The sequence below is a fragment of the Cryptomeria japonica genome, chromosome 10 (genome assembly GCF_030272615.1).
Source record: "Cryptomeria japonica chromosome 10, Sugi_1.0, whole genome shotgun sequence".
In the NCBI taxonomy this organism is placed as follows: domain Eukaryota; kingdom Viridiplantae; phylum Streptophyta; class Pinopsida; order Cupressales; family Cupressaceae; genus Cryptomeria; species Cryptomeria japonica.
Genome location: NC_081414.1, coordinates 742,731,527 through 742,756,731, shown reverse-complemented (window position 1 = coordinate 742,756,731; position 25,205 = coordinate 742,731,527).

Sequence of the window (25,205 nt, the reverse complement as noted above, 5' to 3'; positions counted from 1 at the left end):
TTTGCACCCATGCCCTGGTTGTGGTTTTCCCTGACCCATCAAAGTAAGGAATAGACATCTTACCAATTTTCCTCTGTAATTCACTTTAATTCCCTCGTTGTCCTCTTGGCCTATGTTTCATTCTGACATCCAAGTATTCTCTAAATGTCATTATTGATCTAAAATCATCTCCTGATAATAACCAATCATGGTGTATCTCATCCTATAATTCCCTAATTGTCGGTTCATTTTCTAGTTGCACATTCCTAGCTGTGAAGGTTGGCATAAAGGGTCTGGTTGTTCCTATTATTTCCGGCTGATTATTATTAACAAAATGCTCATCTCTACCCCCATTATGTACCCCAACATTTTGATGTTGATTATTATATTGCACCATCAAATGGGTAATTAAATTAGTCATTCTGTTGACATTGTCCTGCATATCTTGTTGACTTCTGATTAAAGCTGCTATGAGATCCCTATTGTTTTCAGGTTCCCCCATATTGTTTGTTGCAAAAACAATATCTTCGTCAGTTTCAATATGGTTGTCCTTAATTTCAAACTGAGTAGATGATCTACTTTGTGCTAAGGGAAAGTTTTGATATCTATTTTGTCGGGCCCTAGTATTCCGAAAATTATAATTTCCCTGGTGCATACTCAGCTATGCATAGATTTTTCATGAATTTTCAACTAAAAAAGCACCCTACAGGCTAACAGGATTCAAAAGCTCCGATACCACTGCAAAATTCCTTAACTGAATTTATTTACAAGGAAAATAAATATCACATGTCAAGCAAAATATTGCTAATAAAACATAAAGATATTGAATCTTTGAATTTCTAGAAATTTCATCACACTGTTCTGTTTTAATTGCATCCTTCCTCTTGCTTAATTCACGATAAATTTATACTTGTTCGATATAATAGGGGAATTATTGATCATTTAAAATATTGTTCCTAATTCTGTAAATGAATATGCAATTTGCAACTAGTAAATATTTTAATATTTGTGCACCTAAAGCATTCACACCCAAGTTGACCATTCGATGTTGACTAAAATTATTATACTGAAATGGCTCTTTCTGGAAACACCATCACATGTCAAGTAAAAGATTGCTAATAAAACATAAAGATATTGAATATTTGAATTTCTAGAAATTTTATCACACTGTTCAATTTTAATTGCATCCTTCCTCTTGCTTTGATTTCACCATGGATATAATAGCAATAGGAAAATTCCAATAGCCCAATTATTATTGAAGAAAGGTATACTCTATATTTCTTATCGGAAACTACAAAGATGAATATGAACTCTCTTCTAGTTATTAAATCTAATGATATTTTCCGTTGCACCCATTTCCAATAGTGCCTCCATTTAAAAATGAATTTAGAAAGGAATCTGTTTCGTCCCGAAACTGTTTAGAAACCAACCCAAAACTTATTCCATTTCAAAAATAAACAATAGTTTATTGGCTTATTAATTAGTTTATATTAGTGAAGAAATACTAATATAAAATAATCAACCTGAGAATAATTTATTTAATTATTAATTAATTTATATTAATGAAATAGATAATTAATATAATATTCTAGTTGAACTTAAACTAGAATTTATTAGGGGAAATTACATTGGATATGGTTGATGAAATTGTTGTGAAGGAAGGTGTAATGCCCATTGGGGGAAATCTACAACCAAGGGATCAACTTTGTGAGCATGTGGAAAATTCTATAGATATATAAAAAATTCATGAACATCGGACTAAGGCCATTGGGGAAAGTGAGAATGTTGATATTGCATTCCTAAAATTGCTGGAGTTAGATGAGCAAGTGTTTAGAAAGGTAAACTTTGGCATTCAGCTTAATGACGATCTTTATGCTGATAATTATGATGATACTATCAAACAAACTTTAGGCCTAGATAGTGTTCTTGTCAAAATTCAAGATGAGGAGGAAGACTTTCTTCTTAATGAAGAACAACATGAGTTGGGGGTTTTGATTTTTCCCAAAAATTATCGATAGCACAAACTCCACTGTCATCCTAGCCAGAGATGAAAACTCCAAAAACTAGAAGTAGAAAATAAAAAACCACCAAAGGAAAAGAGGATATTGAGACTAGAGTTCAATCCACTTTGGATGAAAAGTTTGTTAGGCCCAATATGGAAAGCTAATGTACTGAGAGGGGAGGGGTGAATTAGTACTTCAAATCCTTTTATCAACAATATCTTTATTGTTATGCATAAACCAAAAATTGTTGTAACATAACATAAAGCTAAAACAAATAAGTAACAATCATACATGATTCACTCCATAATACATATATTTTGGTTACGTAGAAACTCTTGGTTAGAGAGAAAAACTGCGGTGCGGATGGCACCCACAACTTCACTACTGCAATAATAAAGAGTGCTCGGTTAGAGCTACATTTAGCTATTTTTGATAGCTTACCCTGTTAGGAGTAACAAGATCTGTTAGATCTACCTTGCTAAAGGATTTCACAACACTATATAAATGTTGCACCTCATTAGAGGCTTTACAATTTATAGACTTGATTAGAGTCTTTTACCCTATTAAAGGTTTCTCTTACAACTTCAAAATATTACAATAAGACTTTACAAATATCTGCAACTTTACATCTAAAATGCTGTAGTAGATTCTATGTGCTCAAAATAAGATTACCTTGCCTATAACATACCTTGATAACTCATAAAGTAACTCGGTAAACCCTTCTGTTTACTCTGTTCTTTGACTGTTCTCTGATAACCTTCTCGGTGACCTTTGTGTCTCTGTAACAGTCATAATACTCTGTGATTTCTCATGTATCACATAAGTCTTGCTTCATACACATATGCAAACACATTTCTCTCATTCACATAAATCTCTAACCCTAAATTCATGCTATATAAATAGACTTCTTATGTCGGTGGTCTGATTCATTGCTTCGATCTTACAAACATGATTTTTCAAATAAATAACCATGCAAAATATTTCATTGGTTAGATGACCTCAAAATTATACAAAATCTATATGTGCAATTTCCAATGTGATAATAGTTCTATGTGCCTCGATCTTGTAACACGTTTTCATATGTGTGTCTAGGTTCAATGAATCTGGTAACACGTTTCACTCGGTGTATTATCTTTACTGCTCGGTAGACATGAAATAACACTCGGTAGACAACTCGGTGTATACTGGGCTCTTTGATTGTTTTCCTTCTGTAACCAACTAGACTGTTCATATCGACTTCTCTATGTGTACCGATTGCATGATTCAGTAATGCTAACCGACTAGAATATATATAATGACTTTGGATATAAAACTAATGGCAATTTGATAAGCAGAAACAATCTCCCCTTTTGACATTAGTTGAGATGTTTGACAAAACTACTTTCAAAGTCATTACTTAAAAATCTGTATACTTTACAAAATTTGACTAAACATATAATATATATATTAGTCAATGAAATAGTATAATCAAATATACTCCCCTTATCAATATGTTGTTCAAAACTTTGATTATGTGTGCTCGGTGATCAATACTCTATAATCAGTGTTCTTTCCTCTGTTCACTGCTCTTAGATACTCTGCTTATTCTTCTCGGTATACTCCCCCTGTATACTACACTCCGGGTGTTTGATACTTTGAATACTATACACTCCCCCTATGTACTTTGATGCTATATATACTCTGATGATATACTCCCCCTTTTTGACAAACATCAAAATTTAGTTACCATTTGGAGGTGGCAACTGATCAAAAATGGATTTGTACTTTGTCTTGGCTTTGGTGAGAGTGATAGAAAGTGCATCCTTTACACTGTCCATTAAAGAATTTTGTGCATTAATATCAGCCAATAATGAAATTAAGCCATCTAAAGTGCTTCCCTCTTGTGTAGTAGAGAGATAAGTGGCTCAGTTTAGCTATTCTTGAACGGATGAAAGATGGGGAAGGAATAATGTTTGAAGTGTCATTTTGTCCATCTTGATCTTGTGTTCTTCATTCCTCAGTTCCAATTGTTGAGCCATGAGTTGTTGTAGCTTAGTATAAAAGTTCTAAACTGAATTGGGCTTGGGGGTCAACTTATTTGAGAGATCAGTGATCTCTTTCTCAATTGCTTTTGTTTTATTCTTAATGTCCTTAAGGAATAAAGAAAATGTGTAGAGTTTTTGAAATAATGAAAGAATGTGCTTGAGTTGAGGGGACAACTCAGCAATAAATCTGACAGGTTTTACCTTGCCAATAGCAATGGATATCTGTACTTCCTCTATCATTTTAGCAGTTAGCTCCTTGTCTTTTAATTTGCTCAAGTATTCAGATGCATCTACTCCAAATGTCTCAATCTGATTTAGGAGTTCATCCAATTGAATATGGATGGCTGCATCGATTGATACTGTAGCTGAGGGCAACATATCTGATAGTAAGGTCTTTACCTTCTAAAGTACTTTATTCTTCTTTTGTATGCCCAGTTGCTTCTCCTGTTCAGCCTTTGCTTTGCACAATTCACCGAATTCAGTGAGTGCTTTCCCTTTCAATTTGGAGATGTCTACATTGGGCAACACTATCGGTTTTGATAAATCAATTTTGAAACTATGCTTTTTCAACTTCTTTTCTTTACCTTTCACTAGGTGAACCACTACAATAGCTTGAGAGGCTTGAGGACCCTTGGTAGGTTGCTCAGTAGAGACAACTCTTTTGTCAATTTCTTTAGTCTTCATAGTGTCCTTCGGTGTCTCAGTGCTTGGTGTCTCAACTGTAACATTTTCCATGCTAGAAGGTGCTTGAGAGGTTTATTCTTGTGAAGTACCTTCTGCTGTAGACTTTTGACCTTTGGTGCCTTCACCTGTATCCTAAGGAGCTTCAGTTGTAGCAGGTTGATTGAACGGTGGGTAAGGCTGAACTTGTTCCAAAATAGATTCACTGGAGACAATTTTTGCATAAGCATTGCCTTCTATCATTTCTTGTTCAGGTGCCTCTGCATCCATGATATCTTCATCTATTTGAAGGTGACAGCAGGGTCTTGCTCGGTGACATCAGGCTCTTGGTCAGTGACATCAACTATTTCCACTGTAGATTGTTCACCAACATTCTTTCTTTGAAAGATGTCCTTCCATTGCTCTTTTGTTTCCTTCTCCACTTCTATATACAGGCCATTCATCAATTTCAAGGCCTTTTGTTTTACTGTAAATTGTGTTTGGCTATTTGTCAGATGTTCTTTTATTTCATCAACTGACATACCAGGAAAGAGATGCACCAAACTTCTTTCTTTGATTTGTTTCTCCGAGTCTAGGGCATATTGCCATCTGATTTCAATATGTGCATATAATTCCTTAGGAATAGAATTACATACTTCTAATGGGACCACTTGGAATTGTAGAAGTGTGCAAATGACAGCTTCTTCAATTTGCCTCTTTTCATCAGCAGATCTGGATTCATATTTGACAAATCTGAATCCACCAAATCCACCATATTCCTTCAGATTTTTACAAAAATTTCTACACTATGTTCATCTACCTTCTTGCTTTTCACAATCTGAAATTTATTTGCATCTTTAGATTCAGTATCACTCGACTCTTTTGGCAAAATGAGTCTCCGAGTAGATTTCTTGTAAGTTCTAGTTACCTTAGGAATGGCAACAGTCTTTTGTTTCTTACTCCGTGATGCAGCAGATGCCCTTGTGTTAGGTCTCTTTGTTGGAGGGGTCGGTAGGGCCATTGAATTGTCTTGTTTCTTTCTCTTCAAGACTTTTCCATTAGGCAATTCAGTGCCAAGTGTTATGGCTGCTTCTTGGGCTTCTGTCTCCTCTTCGGTGATGGCTAGAATGCCTTTGACAGGTGTGGAGGAAGAGTCTTCTCCAAATTTCTTAGATAATGCCTTAATCATCTTTGTATCTTTTCTTGTAGCCTTAGGTACTACAATGCTCATTTTTACTTTTTCCTTCACCTCTTCATAGGTTCCATACCTTAGCTCAGTAGTATGCCTTGGCAGTGATAGATAGGCATCAATTTGTTGTTGTGTAATATCAAAATCAATCCCATAACCCATAGGTGACAAAGATTGAGTCCTCGGTTCCACAACATTCACATAACAGTAATCGGTGTTGACCTCAAAACATATTTCATCCTTGTATTTTTCTACCAACTGTGGTGGAATCCAATACCTGTTATGCATTTTCTCTTGGAACTTGCTAAAGTAATCATCCATTATATCATTAAAGTTATAACCTAACTTCTTGATGAAGTCATTGATCTGATGGGTGATTAGTCGGTGTAGTTCCCAAACAACTTTACCAACTATTGGAAAAAACTTCTCAAAGTAGAAAAAAATACATACAAGTAGTGATCCAAATTTTAGAGTATTTGCCAAGTTGTTCTTCTTTGACTTCCTGATTGTGTTTAGATTTTCAAACAAGTTCTTCAACAATGCTTCACACAAGTCAATTTTCATGCCTTTCTTAACAAATTTGTATGCTAAGTCCACTGTTGCATAGGGTACACTATTTTCCCTTGCCGATTGGAAGAAACAGTAACCTATTACTCTAATGGAAAATTTGAGTTTAGGATTAGTGACATTGTTCAACTTCAGACCTCTACAATCAGATTCTACTCCAATCAAACTGATCAATTCTTTTTGTGATATCATTTTCTGTGCTCGGGCATGATCATAGATAGGATAACCGGTGATCAAATGAATGATTTTTTTAGTGATCTTAAACGGTAGCTCTTGTAGCCACATGAAATCATCATGCACTCAGCTTAGTACAAACTTGACCCACTGGGGTTTGAACACATGGGGATAGGTTAGGGCTTCAGTCAATCCCTTGATTTTGATATGCTCATACTTGCTATCCATTTTACCATTTGTGCACAATTCATTATATGCATCTTTGATCTCAACATGACCGAGTTCTTCAACACGACATTTTGTGAAGAATCTCACATCATCAACTAACAAGACTCGATCTGAGATGAGTGAAAAGGCAGTTTTGTCATCCGGTTCAGATGCAATTTTGGGAGTCAAAGAGTATTTTAGTGAGGGCCTCTCTACATTCTTGACAACAATGGGGTCTTGGATCTTAGGTGCCATTTTGATTTCAGATAAAAATTGACACAAAAACCTTAGGGTTTGAGAACTTAACAAATGATAGACGCTTCACACTCAGCAGATAATAACAACTTAATGAGTTCGATAAACCAGCTTAGCAATGCGATGAGATTCGATGTAAATACCTTAGATTTCACTTTGAAGATGGTTTGATCACCTTGATTCGCTCTGCTCTGCTTCTCGAAAACTTGGTGAATGAAAATGACCATGAAAATACCTTTTAGTACTCAAAAATACCTTATCAGGCTTCGTGCAAGTTAGGTCAAAACATTAAATGCACTCAGTTCTACTTAACTTTCTTTCCCTTTTTGCGCTTTAACCGAGTAACCAAATGTCCTTCATATACCGACTTGACAGGCTTCTTGAATTCACCAACTTGACAGATTTCCTATAAAGTACTCTAAAAGACTTTGATAGAATTTCAAACTTACTACTACATCTTACTATGTAGATTTTGAATTCAGTACATACTAGAATAGGAACTGTTTAAGATTTAACCTTGTGAGAATGTAGTCCCTTCATACCTTTACCGATTAATTTGGAGTGGGAGCACCTAACTTGGTAAGTAAGGTGCTTTCTTTATTTGACACAATTTCTTTCTTTCTCCAAATCATTTTTAATTTCTCTTTTATTTCCTCAGTGTTTTCTCTAGGTTGATCTCTGCAATCTCCAGCCAAGTGTCCAACTTTGTGACAATGAAAACATGCCATACCAGGATTTCTCCATGATCTTCGGTTATTCATTCCAAACCTTATAAAGCAGTTGGCACTTATATGTCCATATCTTCCACAACATTCACACCATATCCTTGTATTGTAATCCCATGGTACTGCAAAATATTGTCAGTAAGGATCTATGTGAGTTTGGTAACCTCTAGTATTTGCTCGGTGTGCAGACCATATGTGGTTCTTTTGCTTAAACCAACACTTCTCGGTACTATGTCCCTATCTATTGCAATTTTTACAAAACCCTTTGAATTTTTCCTTCTGAGAATTGTTAACAGACTTTGTCCTACATTGATTAGATGTGTGACGACATTTATTGCAATTGTAACAATAACCATTGGTCTTAGTGGTATTTGGTTGCTTACCTTTTCTGATTTGACACATGTTGGCAGTATGACCTTGATTTCCATAGTAGTAGCAAATAGGCTTCTTCCTTTTGATGTTATTCCTTTTTCCAGCTTGTTTTGATGATTCTCCTTTTTTGGTAGTGCAGATTCCCTTGTCGATATAGTCTTTTCCTTTGTAACTGAGTCCTCCTTCTTTGTAGGGTCATCTTGTATTCAGTTGCTCATCCAGCATCTTTGATGCTTCATAACTCTTCTTCAGTGTTTCCTTGGATTTCTTCTCTGTTTCAAGTTCATTGCTCAACCTTGATACTTCAAGTTTCAATGCTTGATTCTCATCATTTTTTAGATTTTCTTCATGATGTGCATAACCTAGTTGATCTGTCATATTTTGTTGAATCCCAGTCAACCTTATGATTTCATCATACTTATTAGATACTAAAGCTTCAAGTTGTTGTTTCTCTCTTTCTAGATCTCTTACATTGTCCTCAGTTGTCGTCAATGCATCAAGATTTTCAGTCATCTGTGTACTGAAATGTTCATGTTCTCTTTTCAATGCTTTTAGTTGATCAGCCAGTGCTTTGTTCTTTTCTTTCAATTGTCCAATCATTTCTTCAGTCTCTTCAGACATACTATTCTCAGATGATGTTTCAATTTGTTCCACTAACTCTTGAGAGTCCTGCAAATCATCAGATAATCTTCTTCTCACTTTCAGAGATTTTTGCATTTGCCTTTGCATGTCTACAATCACTTGATTAGCATGATCCAATTCTTCTTGTAGATACACAATCCTCTGAGATTGTTTGTAGCTTTCCATTGGTAAGATCTTTATCTTTAGGTAGTTAAACCCTTTTCTAAGATTCAAGCTCTGATACCAATTGTTAGGCCCAATATGGAAAGCTAATGTACTGAGAGGGGAGGGGTGAATCAGTACTTCAAATCCTTTTATCAACAATATCTTTACTGTTATGCATAAACCAAAAATTGTTGTAACATAACATAAAGCTAAAACAAATAAGTAACAATCATACATGATTCACTCCATAACACATATATTTTGGTTATGCAGAATCTCTTGGTTAGAGAGAAAAACTGCGGTGGGGATGGCACCCACAACTTCACTACTGCAATAATAAAGAGTGCTTGGTTAGAGCTACATTTAGCTATTTCTGATAGCTTACCTTGTTAGGAGTAACAAGATCTGTTAGATCTACCTTGCTAAAGGATTTCACAACACTATATAAATGTTGCACCTGGTTAGAGGCTTTACAATTTATAGACTTGATTAGAGTCTTTTACCCTGTTAAAGGTTTCTCTTACAACTTCAAAATATTACAATAAGACTTTACAAATATCTGCAACTTTACATCTGAAATGCTATAGCAGATTCTATGTGCTCAAAATAAGATTACCTTGCCTATAGCATATGCCTTGATAACTCATAAAGTAACTCGATAAACTCTTCTGTTTACTTTGTTCTTTGACTGTTCTCTGATAACCTTCTTGGTGACCTCTATGTCTCTATAACAATCATAATACTCTTTGATTTCTCATGTATCACATAAGTCTTGCTTCATACACATATGCACACACATTTCTCTCATTCACATATATCTCTAACCCTAAATTCATGTTGTATAAATAGACTTCTTATGTCGGTGGTCTGATTCATTGCTTCGATCGTACAAACATGATTTCTCGAATAAATAACCATGCAAAATATTTCATTGGTTAGATGACCTCAAAATTATAAAAAATCTATATGTGCAATTTCCAATGTGATAACGGTTCTATGTGCCTCGATCTTGTAACACATTTTCATATGTGTGTCCAGGTTGAATGAATCTGGTAACACGTTTTACTCGGTGTATTATCTTTACTGCTCGGTAGACATGAAATAACACTTGGTAGACAGCTCGGTGTATACTGGGTTCTGTGACTGTTTTCCTTCTGTAACCGACTAGACTGTTCATACCGACTTCTCTGTGTGTATCGACTACATGATTCAGTAATGATAACCGACTAGAATATATAGAATGACTTTGGATATAAAACTAATGGCAATTTGATAAGTAGTAACAAAGTTTTCATCAATTAGAAGAATGACGAGAAGGACTAAGTGTTATCCTCATCAGCAATGAACATCCTCACATGGAATGTCAGAGGTGTTAATACCCCTGACAAGCGAAATAGAATAAAGCTCCAAGTTGATTCTTCGCAAGAAGATACAATCCTCTTTCAAGAAAAAAAATTATCATCTCAAAACTACCAAAAATATTTAGGAAAGTGGACACAATGGCAATCACTTCATATTCAAGGAGTTGGTTCTTTTGGGGGTCTTGTTGTATTATGGAATCTAAAAATGGTTAAAGGAAATTTGTTGCATCAAGATACTAACTGGCAGATAATAGGTGTACAATATTTTGATCTTTCTTTCAATATACTTAATGTATATTGACCTTTAGCTACTTAAGAAAAATTGAGGCTTTGGACAAAATTAACTCGTGTAATAAAATAATTTACAGATACCAATACAATTGTGGTTGGTGATTTTAATACCATTTCTTCTCTTAATGAAAAGAAAGGAGGAATGTCTCCCCTAGTGAAAACAATGTAAGACTTCAATGATTTTATTAATGAAAATGGCCTATTTGTTATCACCCCGTACAATGCCCTATTTAGATGGACAAATAGAAGGGTTGGATTCCACCAAATTGTAGTTAGACTGGATAGGTTCTTTCTTTCACAATGTTGGAAATTGTAGGGTTTTAGTTTACAATAAAAAATCATGACTCTTGCAGGTTCAAATCACTTCCTTGTTTAGCTAAATATCGTCAAATTCTCTCCTTTATTGGATCATTTATGAAATCCATCATTTAAATTTGAGAGCATATAGTTTATGCATCCTCATTCCCACTCCCTTCTCAAACAATGGTTGGTTTCTGCACTTTTCTAGCCAAGAACAAAAATGTTTCAGCTCCACAAGAAATTGTAGCATATGAAAGAACAGATTAAAATTTGGAACAAGCGTGTCTTTAAGAATATCTTTGAGCAAAAACACTTGGTTGAAAAGGAATTAGAAAAAAATAATGAACTTATTATTCATAATGGTTTGGATTCAGTCACTTATGAAAAGAGAAAGAAATTACAGGGTGTTTGGGAAGAATCGTTTAGGAGAGAAGAAGAATACTAGAGACAAAAATCTCGAGAATTATGGTTGAAGTAGGATGACAAGAATACCAAATTGTTTCATATGACAACAGAGAAAAAATGGGAAGCTAGTACAATATTTTCTATCAAAGACTCCATATCAAGTAAACTTATTTTAGATGCACAAGGCATTCAAGATGAGCGGGTTAAGTTTTTCACTACTCTTCTTGCTCCCCCTCCATACGATCCTCCTCAAGTTGATTTTGAATCTAAGTTCTTTTTTGCTATTCCAAACCTCATATCTCCTCAAGATAATCAGATGCTTATGGCCCCCTTTACACTAATGGAAATTCACAAAGTTGTTTTCTCAATGCCTGTTGATAAGGCACCGGGTCCTGATGGCTTTACTGCCCTCTTCTTCCTAAAATGTTGGGATGTAATATTCTTTCACCTTCTTGTTGTCTTAGAAGATTCTAAGAAGAGTGAATCTATGCTTAAGAACTTTAACACCATAAATATTTCTCTTGTTCCTAAGATGAAAGATCCTCAATCTTTTGCACATTTTTTGCCAATATCCTTGTGTAATATAATTTATAAGATCATTACAAAATCCATTTACCTCAAGCTTCAATATTTAATCCCAAAATTTATTTCTTTGGAGCAAGGCAGTTTTGTTCCAAGTAGGGAAACCATGAAAGGGGCACTAATGATGCATCTATCATCATATTTTGTTGTTAAGTTGGATATGATGAAAGCATATGACGGATTGAATTGGTCTTTTCTCCTCAAAGTTCTTCAAATATTTGGCTTCTCACACAAATGGTGCAAATAGATTAAAGCTTGCATATATGGGGCTCACTTTTCAGTCTTAGTCAATGTTGTACCAGTAGGTTTCTTTGCTTCCACTCAAGGGGTTAGGAAAGGGGATCCCTTGTCCCCTTTCCTCTTTATTATTATGGTAGAATTCATTAGTAGAATTATTAACTTTAAGTATGATAATGGACTGTGGCAAGGTGTCCGTTTAGTGGGTACCACTATATCGATCACCCATTCCTTATTTGTTGACGACACTCTTTTATTTGGGAAATCAAATATTCAGGAAGCCAAAGAAATTAAGAAAATGTTGGATCTCTACTCAATTGTATTAGGGCAAAGGATTAATGGTAGTAAGTCCAAAACATACATCTTTAATACCAATGAGGAGCTTTCAACCAGAATAAAAAGCATTTTGGGATTTCCCCATGAAGAAATCCCTTCTACATACCTCGGTGTACCTTTCTTCATGGGTTCTAATAGAGCTAGTTATTGGAAATTTGTTATTGATAGGATTAAAAGTAGAATTTATACTTGGAAGGTGTAGTGGTTGTCTCTTTTAGGAAGAATTCTTCTCATTAAAGCGGTCTTATCTGCTATACCAATATTATATTTTAGTCCTACAAGCCCCCAAATTTGTTATTCATCAAATTAAAAAATAGATTAAAGACTTTTTGTGGAAGCATAAGATGAATGAAGAAAAGAAGATTTTGTTAGTTTCCCTTAAAGACATGACATCTAGACAAGAGCTTGGGGGTGCAAGTATACATGATTTATCCAATAGGAACAAAGATTTTCGGGGTAAATTGATTTGGTAAATATATAGTTCTCAAAATAAATGGTGCAGATTATTAGAAGAAAAGTATTTGGATTCTAATGATTCTTGTAGAATTTTGACAACCCTTGATCCCCTTAAAGGATCAACTATTTGGGACTTCATGATTTCATCTAGGGGTATTATATTGAGATATGTATCTTGGGAACTTAATAATGGGGAAAGCATAAAGTTCTGGATGGATTCCTAGAATGGATTGCCATGTTTGTGTTAAAATCTAGATCCTACAAATGTAGTTCAAACTATAACTGATTGTTGGGGTTCCAAACTTATTGATTATCTCAGTGTTGTTGATATTCATTTGGGGAGGCTATGTGGAAGGATCCTTCTCATCTCCCTATAACTCCTCATCAAGAAAGCTACTTTCAATAGATTTTATTGGAAAGATTTGTTTTTATTTCTAACAACAAGGATAATTTGTTTTGGGCTCCTGCTAAAGATGGTCAATATTTAGTGAAAGACAGGTATAAAGCTATACAATATCTGGAATCTCACAAACCACAATATAGAGCCTTATCCTTTTGTTAGAATAGCTTGGTCCTACCAAAGATAGGTTGTTTTGCTTGGCTTGCATTGAAGAAATAGATCTTAACCAGTGATAGATTAGAAAAACTTAATATTGAACACTCTTTTCAATTTAATATATGTAACAAGGAGGTAGAAATAATAGATCACTTGTTTCTTAGTTTCCCTTTTGCTCAATACTGTTGGTTTCATGTTATGAACAAATTAAATCTTCTCATGCCTCTTCCAAAAATGTTATGAGACATCTTCCAATCATGGTCCACTCCCTATTCCAATTCAATGTTTTCTTGTATTTGGAAATGTATCCCAACTTCCATTGTTTGGGCTATTTGGTGAGAGAGAAACAAGAGAATTGTTTTCCAAGTCTCATCATTGTTGCAAATGGTTGTGGAAGGATTAGAAAAATCAGTAATAGAGATTGTTAATGCAAATGTTCTTAATTACAAAGGTAATCATATTTTTCCTCCTTGGGATAACCTCATCATTAGTAAATGGAAGGGTCTTGTTTTTCCTTCCCTTCCTACCCTTATATGTCATTCCAAGTTATATTCTATCAGAGCAAGAATCAAATAGCAATCCCCACATCATGACCAAGTTAAATTTAATTTTGATGGTGCCTCAAAGGGCAACTCGGGAAAATCTGGTATCGGCATCTGTATTAGGGATCATCTTGGTTTTCTGCTAGCTCTTAAATCTGCCAGTATTCCTCCTGTGAACAATAATATGGTAGAAGCTTTAGCATTATTCTATAGATTGGTATTAGAAAAATAGATGGGACTCAATAAGTTTCACATCGAAGGTGATTCAGCAATAATAATTAATGCACGTATCAATCGAAAATCCTTTAATTGGCAAATCCGTTATGTTATGAAAAAGGTTTGGGATATTATATTCATTTGTTGAGTGGTATATCTCTCATACTTATAGAGAGGGGAATATGCTTGCTGACTCCTTAGCTACTATGGGTTCCGAAGATATTAATATTGATACTTCAATTGGCCCTATTATCTGGGCTGATTAGCCACAATTGAGACCGATCGCGGATAAAGAAAAAGTGGTTTAACTGGAGCAATGGTTTCAGTTTGTACCTTTGCTGGTTATGTTATCCTTCTAGTACTTTTCAAATTGGTGACATCACATATAAATTATTCACGCAGCCCTTTGATCTTCGATGCTTACTTTTTAAAAATATTTGGCATATTTATTTTGATACATGGATGTTCCATCTCTGATGGAATGTGTGTACTTTGACCTTTCCAAAAATGAAATCAAGCATCTTAGTGTGTAGTTTTGGACCATCACCCCCCTGAACAATTATCGGATTGTGATGTTCGAAGGAGCGAGATCGGGATTTGGTATGGCAGGAGTGAATGATGGAAATACGTTGGAGGTTCAAACTTCCTCATGAACCTTGGATTGTGACACTCCACATGTACGAATGCAAGGTAGTGGTTACAAGTGTTGTAATTTTTGGTGCTTTGGGGAATTCAGCGAAGGATGAAATGTCAGAGGCTGACAATCTGTATCTCCAAACAAGTGAAAAATTACATTGTATCAGAGGATACACAAATATTTATAATGTATAGGTTTCTAAATATGTATGGCTGTTATGGGACATGTAAAATAAAATGTAATCACTATGATATAGTCTCTTTGGAGATGTTTGGGGGTAGATTTATAGGTTTTAGTCCTCTTTATTTAATGTTTCTTTGTACTTGAGCAAGGATAGAGGGTTTTCTTTCTATTTCTTGAGCTCTTGAACCAATTATTTATTAATTATATTTATTAGTGGCTTGCCACTTTCGCTTTAAAAAAAAAAGTATGTTCAATTTTTTCATATAGTTTTTCATATCTATTATGTTGAACGTAATATTTTATGTTTATCTTATAATACTGATCTAAATAATTAGATCTATGTCATCACTGTCATTTCTTTACATGAAATCTAAATATTATTATCATGATAAATTATACATATAATCATAAATAAAAATAATCAACATAAACAATTATAAAAATTATAAAAATAAATAGCGAATTGAAAGACATGTTAAAAATTAAAAAAAGTCTAACAAAGTCTTCAGTTTATTTTGACTATTGAAAAAAAAATTATATTGAGGAAGATGTAAATGTTAAGTCAAAAATAATCGTATCTTGAAGGAAACTTTAGAAACAGAATGCTATTGCAACCTAGATTAATGTGTTCACTATGTTGATGTTGACAATTTTGGTTCAAGATACTCTTTTTAAGATTGGTGATTGTAATCATACCAATCTTTATGTGGCTTGTCTTAATGCGCACACTCTAAGCACTCACTTAGGTGGTTAAGTCTTTGTGGGTCCACTTTACCGCTAGAATTTTTCAATCTGTGTTCTCTTTTCATTCTAGGTCCTGTTACCATGCAGAACCTTATGTTGTTGTTTCCTATAGTGTTCGTGTTGTCATTTGTACAAATTGATGGGTTTCGAACATGTATATTTACTTACGCATACTCTGTATGCATTATTCTATTCCCACATCCCTAAAAGAGATGGATTAGGGTAAGTACCTAACCGACAAAAAAAATAAAATTAAAATGTTAATAAAATATTAATTAAAAGATCTTTGTCTTAAAATTATTACTGTTTGTTATTTTTAACAACTTAAACTTTTTGGTTTTTATTAGATTAGCAGGGACAGGGCCTTGACTGAAAGAGAAATAAAGTTACATCATAAATCAAACACCAACTATAAAATAGCTAGCAGAAAGGAACTAGTGCTAATAAAAAATGATAAAAAATTTCCTACCCCCGAAACTATTCCTACGAATGCTAGTATCATGTACCGAAAGTTAATAGCTTAAGTATCATAATACCTATAAACAAAAGCTATACTAACAATTTTATTTCAAAAATTATCCATATCAACCAAAATCGAGTCATTCTTAGTAAAATTAAATAACATGAAGTCTATCAAATTGGGAATGCATGCCCCCAGTACTTTTTGAAGCAAAACATAACCAAAAGATCAAAACAGAAAAAAACAAAAACAAAAAAAACCAAGAGACTGTTACTTCTTCTTTATCATACTCCATTCACGCTCGAGCCTGCTGACATTCTTCTTATAAGCCTCTTACTGATCATCTTCATCCTTCTCTGTCATCTCTCTTATTCCCTTCTTTCCCTTCTTCTTCCTAATTTTATTCAATCTACATTTACCAAAACCTGTGCCCAAGACCCCATTCTTCATAATCCCATTTGTGATATTACACATGGAATTGAAAGCATCACACAAAAGTTTCATTTTTCTATCCTGTTCTTCATAATTTTTTCCAACCTTCCAATTTTCTCCTTCATATCGTTCACTTTCTCCTCAACAGTATTTTTATCCTCCCAGATTGCCCCCAAAGGCAAACAAGGCACCATTTCCATATCTTCAAAGGAAACCGAGATATTGTGCTCTTTGAAAGGGGACTCATGTTCACTTTCTGATTTTCTATTTTCTTCCTCAATTTCCTCTTCTTTGTCCATGTTCTCATCAAGGATTTCAGTCTATTCCTCCTCATCTGCATTGACATCCTCATCCTCAAAGTTATCCTCACAGTTAGTCTCATCTTCAATGTCATAAATTTCATACAAAATTGTCTCAGTATTGGTAGGAAATATAGCAAGCACTGCGGGAATGATCAACAATATACTTATACATTAGGTAAATTAAATCCTGATGTAAGGGCGGATTCACCCCATTTTGAATACAAGCACTAAGGGACAAAAACAAAAAGAACGACATATTTATCTTGACATGGTGCCTAATGTGGTTCAAAATGGGGAAGTGATAACCATGAACGATGGGATAACGACCCTCTAAGGTAAAATATTTCATAACATGATAGCTAACCAAAGGAAAAGGCTTAGGGATTGGCAAATAATCATACCCATTTTGGAAGGGAACCAGTTTTTCACCTTTTTGAAAGAATTTATTCATGAAGACTCAGTTGTCCCTGGTGCTCTTTTTCTCGACTTTCTCTCCTTCATTCTACAATCTGGTCACCTCGGCAATGTACTCAGGCATCATCGTAAAGGTAATTATTCCCACTATTACCTCCCCATTCTACCAGGAATTACAAACCCTCACCAAGAGCTCTTTGTTGTGAGCCTTCATTGCCAGAAAGAAAAGAGTGAATCCCACGGTTTGAAAGAGCTCCCATAGCTCTTTGTTGTCTCTTAAATCCGCACAGTTACTTGGTTCAGTTACTTAAACTTTTCGTTAATTTTTATAACAAATGTTTTTGAATTATATGTATAATATTTATAAACACTTCATAGTAGTTGATGTCATGGAAATGGGGACAAGGCAACAACAAAGTTCAATGTTAATAAGCTAGTTTCAACCATGAAAACAAAGCAAAGAACTACAAACCATTCCAAACATATCAAAAGAGATTTCAAAAAGCATGAAAGAAGTTTAACAAAATAAAAGAAAGGAGAAGAGCCTCCCTAAGATGCTTCCATGATGCCTTTCGATGCTTCTCCCTTGTTTCTCCCCTCTCCAAGTCCCAAATGAGTGTAGCTTAATTATTAATTGATGGTTAAATAATCAAATAAATATTAAATATTCATTTAATTAAGTGGACAGATTTATGTGATTACAGTAGTATTACTAATATTTCATATTTTCTAATGTTTTTCTACTTATAATTATTTAAAATATATATAATAAACATGTTTATAAATGATTATTATTTATATGTATTTTAAATATTTTTATAAATATAATCATTTGAAATTTTTTTCAATAAAGTCAAATATGATAATCCTCATTTAAATAATATATTTTAACAATGATATTTTACTTTTAATTTGATGTCAAATTATTTTTAATTAACTAATAGATATATTATTTTCTTTAATAAATCATTTCTATAACTTTTTATATAAGAATTATTTCTTGTGTCTATTGTTTTTTTTTTCCCAATATTTATTATATTATCTAATTTATAAATAATTTTAATAAATAAAAACATTCCAATGTTACACAATAATTTAGACAATTTTATAATTTATAGTTGACAAAATAATATATAAAGAAATGATCATGAACTTTATAATTTTAGTAAGTATAAAATATTATATAACGAACATAATTCTATTGTGATTGATAGTTTAGGAGATAAACATCTTAAATATGTCTATTGAAATAAATAACTTTTCGTGTATACAAATTTTTTACTTGACTTATTTTTCATAAATGTCACAAACTAATATTTTACTAATTAACATTTAATTATCATGAATTTAATGTAAATATAATTTAATAATTATTTATTTAATTTAATATTTTCATGTATTCATTTTTAATATATTAATTGCAAAGTTCAAACTTGAATTAATCATTTTTAATCTTTTTCAAGTCAATGCATACATAGGTTGGGTTAAATTTATATATTATTTATAAGGTTGAAATTTTATTCGAAAGATATTTGTTGGATTTATTATCATTTGAAACTTTTTTTCTTTATTTTTTATTATTTCAACAATTTTATTTTTCTATATAACGATAAAGTGAAAAATATTATAAGATGATTTTTTTGGTTTAATTTTATTTTTAGTTAAACACATTTACATAGATTTTATCTCACCTTTATTTTCATGTGATCGTATGTTTATTAACATCTCACTTCAATACACACATTATAAACTTGATTTATCCATCTGATTATTAATAATATATGCATTGATTCCTACGAACTATTCTTATCTTGATTTATTCCATATATTTTATCCTAGATCAAATCCATAATCATGTATTCATCTCTCATAACTATGAAATCATAGTTACCTAAATTTAAATAGTCTTATTTCCTCTTGTGCCTTTCTCATATAAAGTTGTGTGTGTAATTTGTTGCATGTGTGCAAACATGTGTATTTGTTTGTTTATTTATGTAATTTATTGTGTTGGTATAAAAATATCCATCTTCATTTATTTTAGAAAACAAATATTCAATTTTTTTTCATTTATGAGAGTTTAGAAGGTCAATGAATAATGCATTTCGATTTGGTATTTAAAAAGAAGAAACAAGTCTAATTTGTAGACAAATTATCTATTGTAATTCATTAGGTTAACATTCTTGACATAACAAGAAATAGTGAGATTATATTGGTTTGTAAAATTTTTAAAAGAGGTAAATGGTTAAAAAGGAAAAGTTGAATAGTATATATAATAAGAATGCACGTGAAAGATCAAAATTCTACTTAAATATAGATTTATATAATTTTTATCGATAATTCTATTCTCTTCTATCAAAATAAAATTGAAATATGATCAAAAGGTGTATTTTTTTTTCATTATGTATTTATATATATCTCATAAGTTTTGTGAGTCAAGCTATAAGATTTTGTGTAATTTAAAAAGTGCGTAATGAATTAGGTTACTTAATCTATCATTAACAATTGGAATTAGATTATGAATTTTAAAATTGGGTTAACTTTTTCTTATGGGTTTTTTTTTTCAAGTATTCTTTCTTTTTTGTTTAAATTTTTTGTTGGGGTGGTTTTAAAATTACTCAATTAACTAATGATAGTGTATTCTTTTTTGGTTAATACTATTCAAAGACAGATTATTATCCTAAGGAATTATCAAAATGTGAAAAACTAACTATTTTCCCAAATAAAATATCATACCATGTAAATTATATGACATTTAACATTCCAAGCTCTAAACCTCCAACACTTAGAATAATCAACAATTAGATTTCCTATAATATATTTGGATCATTAAATTTTAAGGCAAAAATAAAATTATTAAAATAATTAAAAACAAAGAAAAAAATTCAATGACAATAAATCCAATAAATATCTTTCAACTAAAATTTCAACCTTATAAATTATACATAAATTTAACACAACTTATATATACATTTACTTAAAAACATAAAAAAATGAATAATTGTTAGGTTAAATAAATAATTTAAAAAATGACATAATATTGACTGATAATTAAAATCTAATTGGTAAGATATTAATTTATGACATCTATAAAAAAGTAAATAAAATATAAATTTTGTATATAAGAATATTTTTTATTTACATAGACATATTTAAGATGTGTACTTTTCCTAAACTATAAATCACAAGGTCTTCAAATTTATTATGTTTTTTTGTAGATTAGTAGGGAGATGGCCCTGACCGAAAATAGAGAAATAACATTACAACATTAACCATACACCAACTGTAAAACAACTAGCAGTAGGATACCAGTTCTAATAAAAAATGATCAAAAAATTTCAGGCCCCTGAAATTATTTCTACGGATACTAGTATCATTCCTATTATTAATTCCAAAAGTATCATAGTTGTTGTTGTCATAAACCATACTACTAATTTTGTTACCAGTATTATCCTTATCAACCTTTAACAAACTAGTCTTAGCATAATTAATTAACATTAAGTCTTTCAAAGTGGGCACTCAAGCCCCAAAATACCACTAGTTGTAAAACATAACAAAAAGGAAAAAACAGAGGAAGCAAAATGACCATTACTCCTTCTTGATTAGGTTCTCGTCCTGCTTGAGCTTGCCTAAGCTTTGCATCCAGGTCTCCTGATGATCTTCTTCCTCCTCCTTGGTCATCTCCCTTTCACCCTTCTTGGCCTTCTTCTTCCTGATTTTCTTCAATCGACCTTGCCAGATATCGTTCCCAGGATTGCATTCTTCATTACCCCATCTATGATAGTGAAAATAGCATTGAAAGCATCCCACAAATGTTTCACCTTCCTGTCTTATTCCTCATAGTTCTTCTTTTGCATGGTCACTTTTTCCTTCATTTCATTCAATTGCTCCTCCAAGTTGTTTTTAGCCTCCTGGATCAGCCTCATAGGCGAACACGACACCATTTCCTTGTCCTTGGAAGTGTTAGGGCTATTGAAGTTTTTGAAATGAGACTTGTGCTTTCTTTCCAACTTGTTGTTCTCTTCTTCTCCTTCCTCTTCTTCTTTCAGATCCTCATTGGGGCTTTCAGTCAGCTCTTCTCCCTCCACCTGGACATCTTCATCCTCAGAATTTTCCTTTGAGTCCTCCTCATCTTCTAGATCATAAATTTAATAAAGGCTAGTAATAATCCTATTATGTTCACTATTGATTGGCTTTTTCCTCTCTTTAGTTCATAGCCTAGCAGACCATCTTTCCCCCAAGCTTCTCTCAATTTTTTCCTTCTTGATTCCCTTTTCACCTTCATCTTCAAAATTTTGTATCTCCAAGTCGATGGTAAATCTCTTTCCCACCAACTCACTACCTGACCTCTTCTCTTTTCTCAAGGTGTTTCTTGGTGTTTCAATTTTCCTCTTGTTAGGGGTTAAGTCTAGCAAGGCTATCTCAAGCGAATTGTTTTCCAAGGTCACAATAGGGATTTTACCTATGTTTTTAATTGGACAAGAGGGGTTAGGCGTATCCTTAGGTTTCTCAGAGGTTAAACTGGGGTTTTTTCTAGGGGTTTTCTTGTAGATACCATCACTACTAGAGGCCAAACCAATATAACTCATGGTGCGGGTATGGTACATTGCATAAATGTACATTATGTAATTTAAACCTTGGTGTAAAGGCGGGTTAACTTCATTTTGAATACAAGCACTAAGGGATGAAAGCAGAAAGAATGACATATTGATTGTAACATGGTATCTTATGTAATTTACAATGGGGAAATGGTAGCCATGGACAATAGGATAATGACCCACTAAGGTAAAATATTTTATTACATGATAACTGATCAAAGGGAAAGGATTCAGAAGGGATGAATAGTCATACCCATTTTGAAATGGAACTGATTTTTCACCTCTTAAAGAATTTCTTCATGTAGCCTCTATAATCTTCCATGCTCTTCTCAACTTTCTATCTTTCATTTTGTAAGCCCATCAAGTCCACAATAAACTCTGACGACATAGTAAAGGTGATTCTTTCCAATGTAACCACATTGTTCTACCAAGAATTGCAAATATTAGCCGAGAGCTCCTTATTGTATCCCATCATGGCCAGAAAAAAAGGAGTGAAACTCGTCATTTGAAAGAACTCCAATAGCTCTTTGTTATCTCTCAAGTCCACACAGTTAATTAGTTTAGTATATTTTAGATGGCGCCCCATCTTGACATGGGAAAAAGAAGAACTATACCGGACTCTATGAAAGCGACTGAGCAGAAGGCAAAAAATTCAAGAACTTTGGCTTCTCTTGGAAGGGACAAATTAAAAAATGCATTTCCCGATGTCACTAAAATGATATTTCTCATATGTGTGACACCTGGGGTAATCATTTCCCATAACGAAAATGTAAAAATCACTCATTTTCATGTTTGTAGAAAAGGAAAAATTAGTCCTTTTCCCAGCCCTTCTAATTAATACCTTATCTTCCCAAATCCATGCATAGTCATCATCCTTCACTAGCATGATTTTAGCGATAATTTTCCTACCCAAGTCATTAGCCACTTAGGCCATCCAACTATAGAAGGGACCCTAGTCATCTAGGCACTGATTCATCACCTTGTAAGCCCTCCACCTATGTGGGCCCAATGGACAATTCAAAATCTTTGAGAGAATAGGCATACAATAAATTAAATGATATCATTCCAATGGCTCAGTGATCCCACTTCCCGCCTTCTTTTTTATGATTCCTCTTTCCTATGGGAGGATTTCCTTCAGCTCTCTAGAGTTGTTCTCAGACTTGAAGACCTGCTAGTCCAATATATGAAGACTTTGATTAGTACTAAGGTCAGCCAATCTATTGCCTTCATTGTAGACATGCCAAATTTTGATGGCTTCAAATAGTTCTAGCAGCCATTTACATTTACCAACTTTCTCTCTAATCTCCCACAGAGGAGATGATATTATTGAAGTAGTCAATAATAAGTTTGGAATCTCCTTCCCGAATTGCATTCCTTCTAGTGAAATCATATAGTCTCTCCAGACACATCCAGGGCACCCAAGCTTTTGCCTTAGTGTTAGGAGTTATCCCCAGATCCGAGCCAAACCCAACTAACAAGAAGCCTTTATGATATTAGTGTTAGAATATTTTATATTTATTAAAATTTATAAATTTCATGATCATTCTTTTATATATTAATTTTTAAAAAGAAAATCATAAAACTATCAAGTTTATAATTTTATTATTGAAATGATTTATATTTATTAAAATTAATAAGCTATAACTATTATTTGATATTTGTCTATATATTATTAATAGTTGAAAATTAATTATTTATAAATTAGATAAATATAATATAATAAATAATGTCAAAAATAAAATAATTCTTATATATATAAACATGTACACAAATAAACAAAAAAATTCTTCTTAAAAAAATATAAAAAATAATTTTTAACTAAATAAAATAATATATAAATATTTATTAATTATAGATAATCTAACATCTCAAAAGTAAAATATCATTGCTGAAAATATTTTTTAAACTTGATGAATATCATATTTGACTTTATTTAAATAAATATACATAATAATCATTATCCAATATATTACTAAATATAAATAATACAACTACAAAACATTATTATTATTATTATAAATAATTTGGAAGCATTCAAGTTATAAGTAATAACAAACAATAATAATTTTAAAACTTTTACCTTTGATGTTTTCTTTTTGTTACATTTCTAGTTATTTGCTTTTTGATGGCATCCATAAGTTTCTTACTCACCCCAATCCCTCTTTTTATTAGAGTATATGTAAATAAAATTAATGTGGAAAGTTAATGGGCCCTTGGTCTACTGGTTAAGTTGAATGGCTCCAAATGAGCCCACCAGGGATCTAGTCTTGATGAGTGCAATGCTCCGGCATCATAAGGGATGAGGCCAACATCGTGCCCTCGGATAATTTGGCAGAATGGATACCCTTCAGTCCTTGGCTCTTAGCCAAAGAAGTTTAGCCTATTGGCTCGTGCCCCCGTATTGGGTGGAAAAAAATACTTTGTGAAAACCCTCGCTAGAAAAACAAAAAACTAAAGAAAAAGTAATGTGAAAGAAAACGACAATGCGAACAAATGTTCACCGAAACCGTGAAATGAATAGATGATGCAACACATATTTAAAAAGTTGAGAGAGTTAAGCGAGCCCCACAAAGACCCGGCCATCTAAGTCAGCGCTTATAATGTGTTGGTTACGCCAAACCTCTTCATGTGTTTGAATTTTACTCCATGCGATAATTTCTAAAGGTTTAAGAAAACACTTTCAGCCCATCCTACAAAACTTATACTCTAAAACTTGTTAAATTAAGCAAAGAAGCTGCACTGCATAATATCGAAATAGGGGAAGTGGAAAAGATCATTTGTTTCATATGAAAATTTAGTAAATGAATGGTAAAGACATTTTCTAATCTCTGGCATTATAAAAAACACTTTCCATTACAACTCCCAAAATGGGCAATGTAATAAAATAACAAAATACACCACACCTATATCCATATACAAATTTATCCCATTACAATGATTTTGATCTGCCGACTAAACTTCCATTATAAACTCATTTCTATGAGAAACTAGGGGTGCTTATAAGAGGCATTATACTAGCCTAATTTACTTGGATTTCTCTCCTCTCTTGTAAACCAAAGAGTTTCCTTCTCCGAAAAACCTGATTGTGTGCAGATCGATCATTTCGTAGGTGAATTCCTTGTCAAGCATTATCAATCTTGGGAGATTCGCAGGGCAAGTTTATATAGAAAGTTCCCATTTTAGCACAGGTGAAGAATACATTGGCACACCGTTCA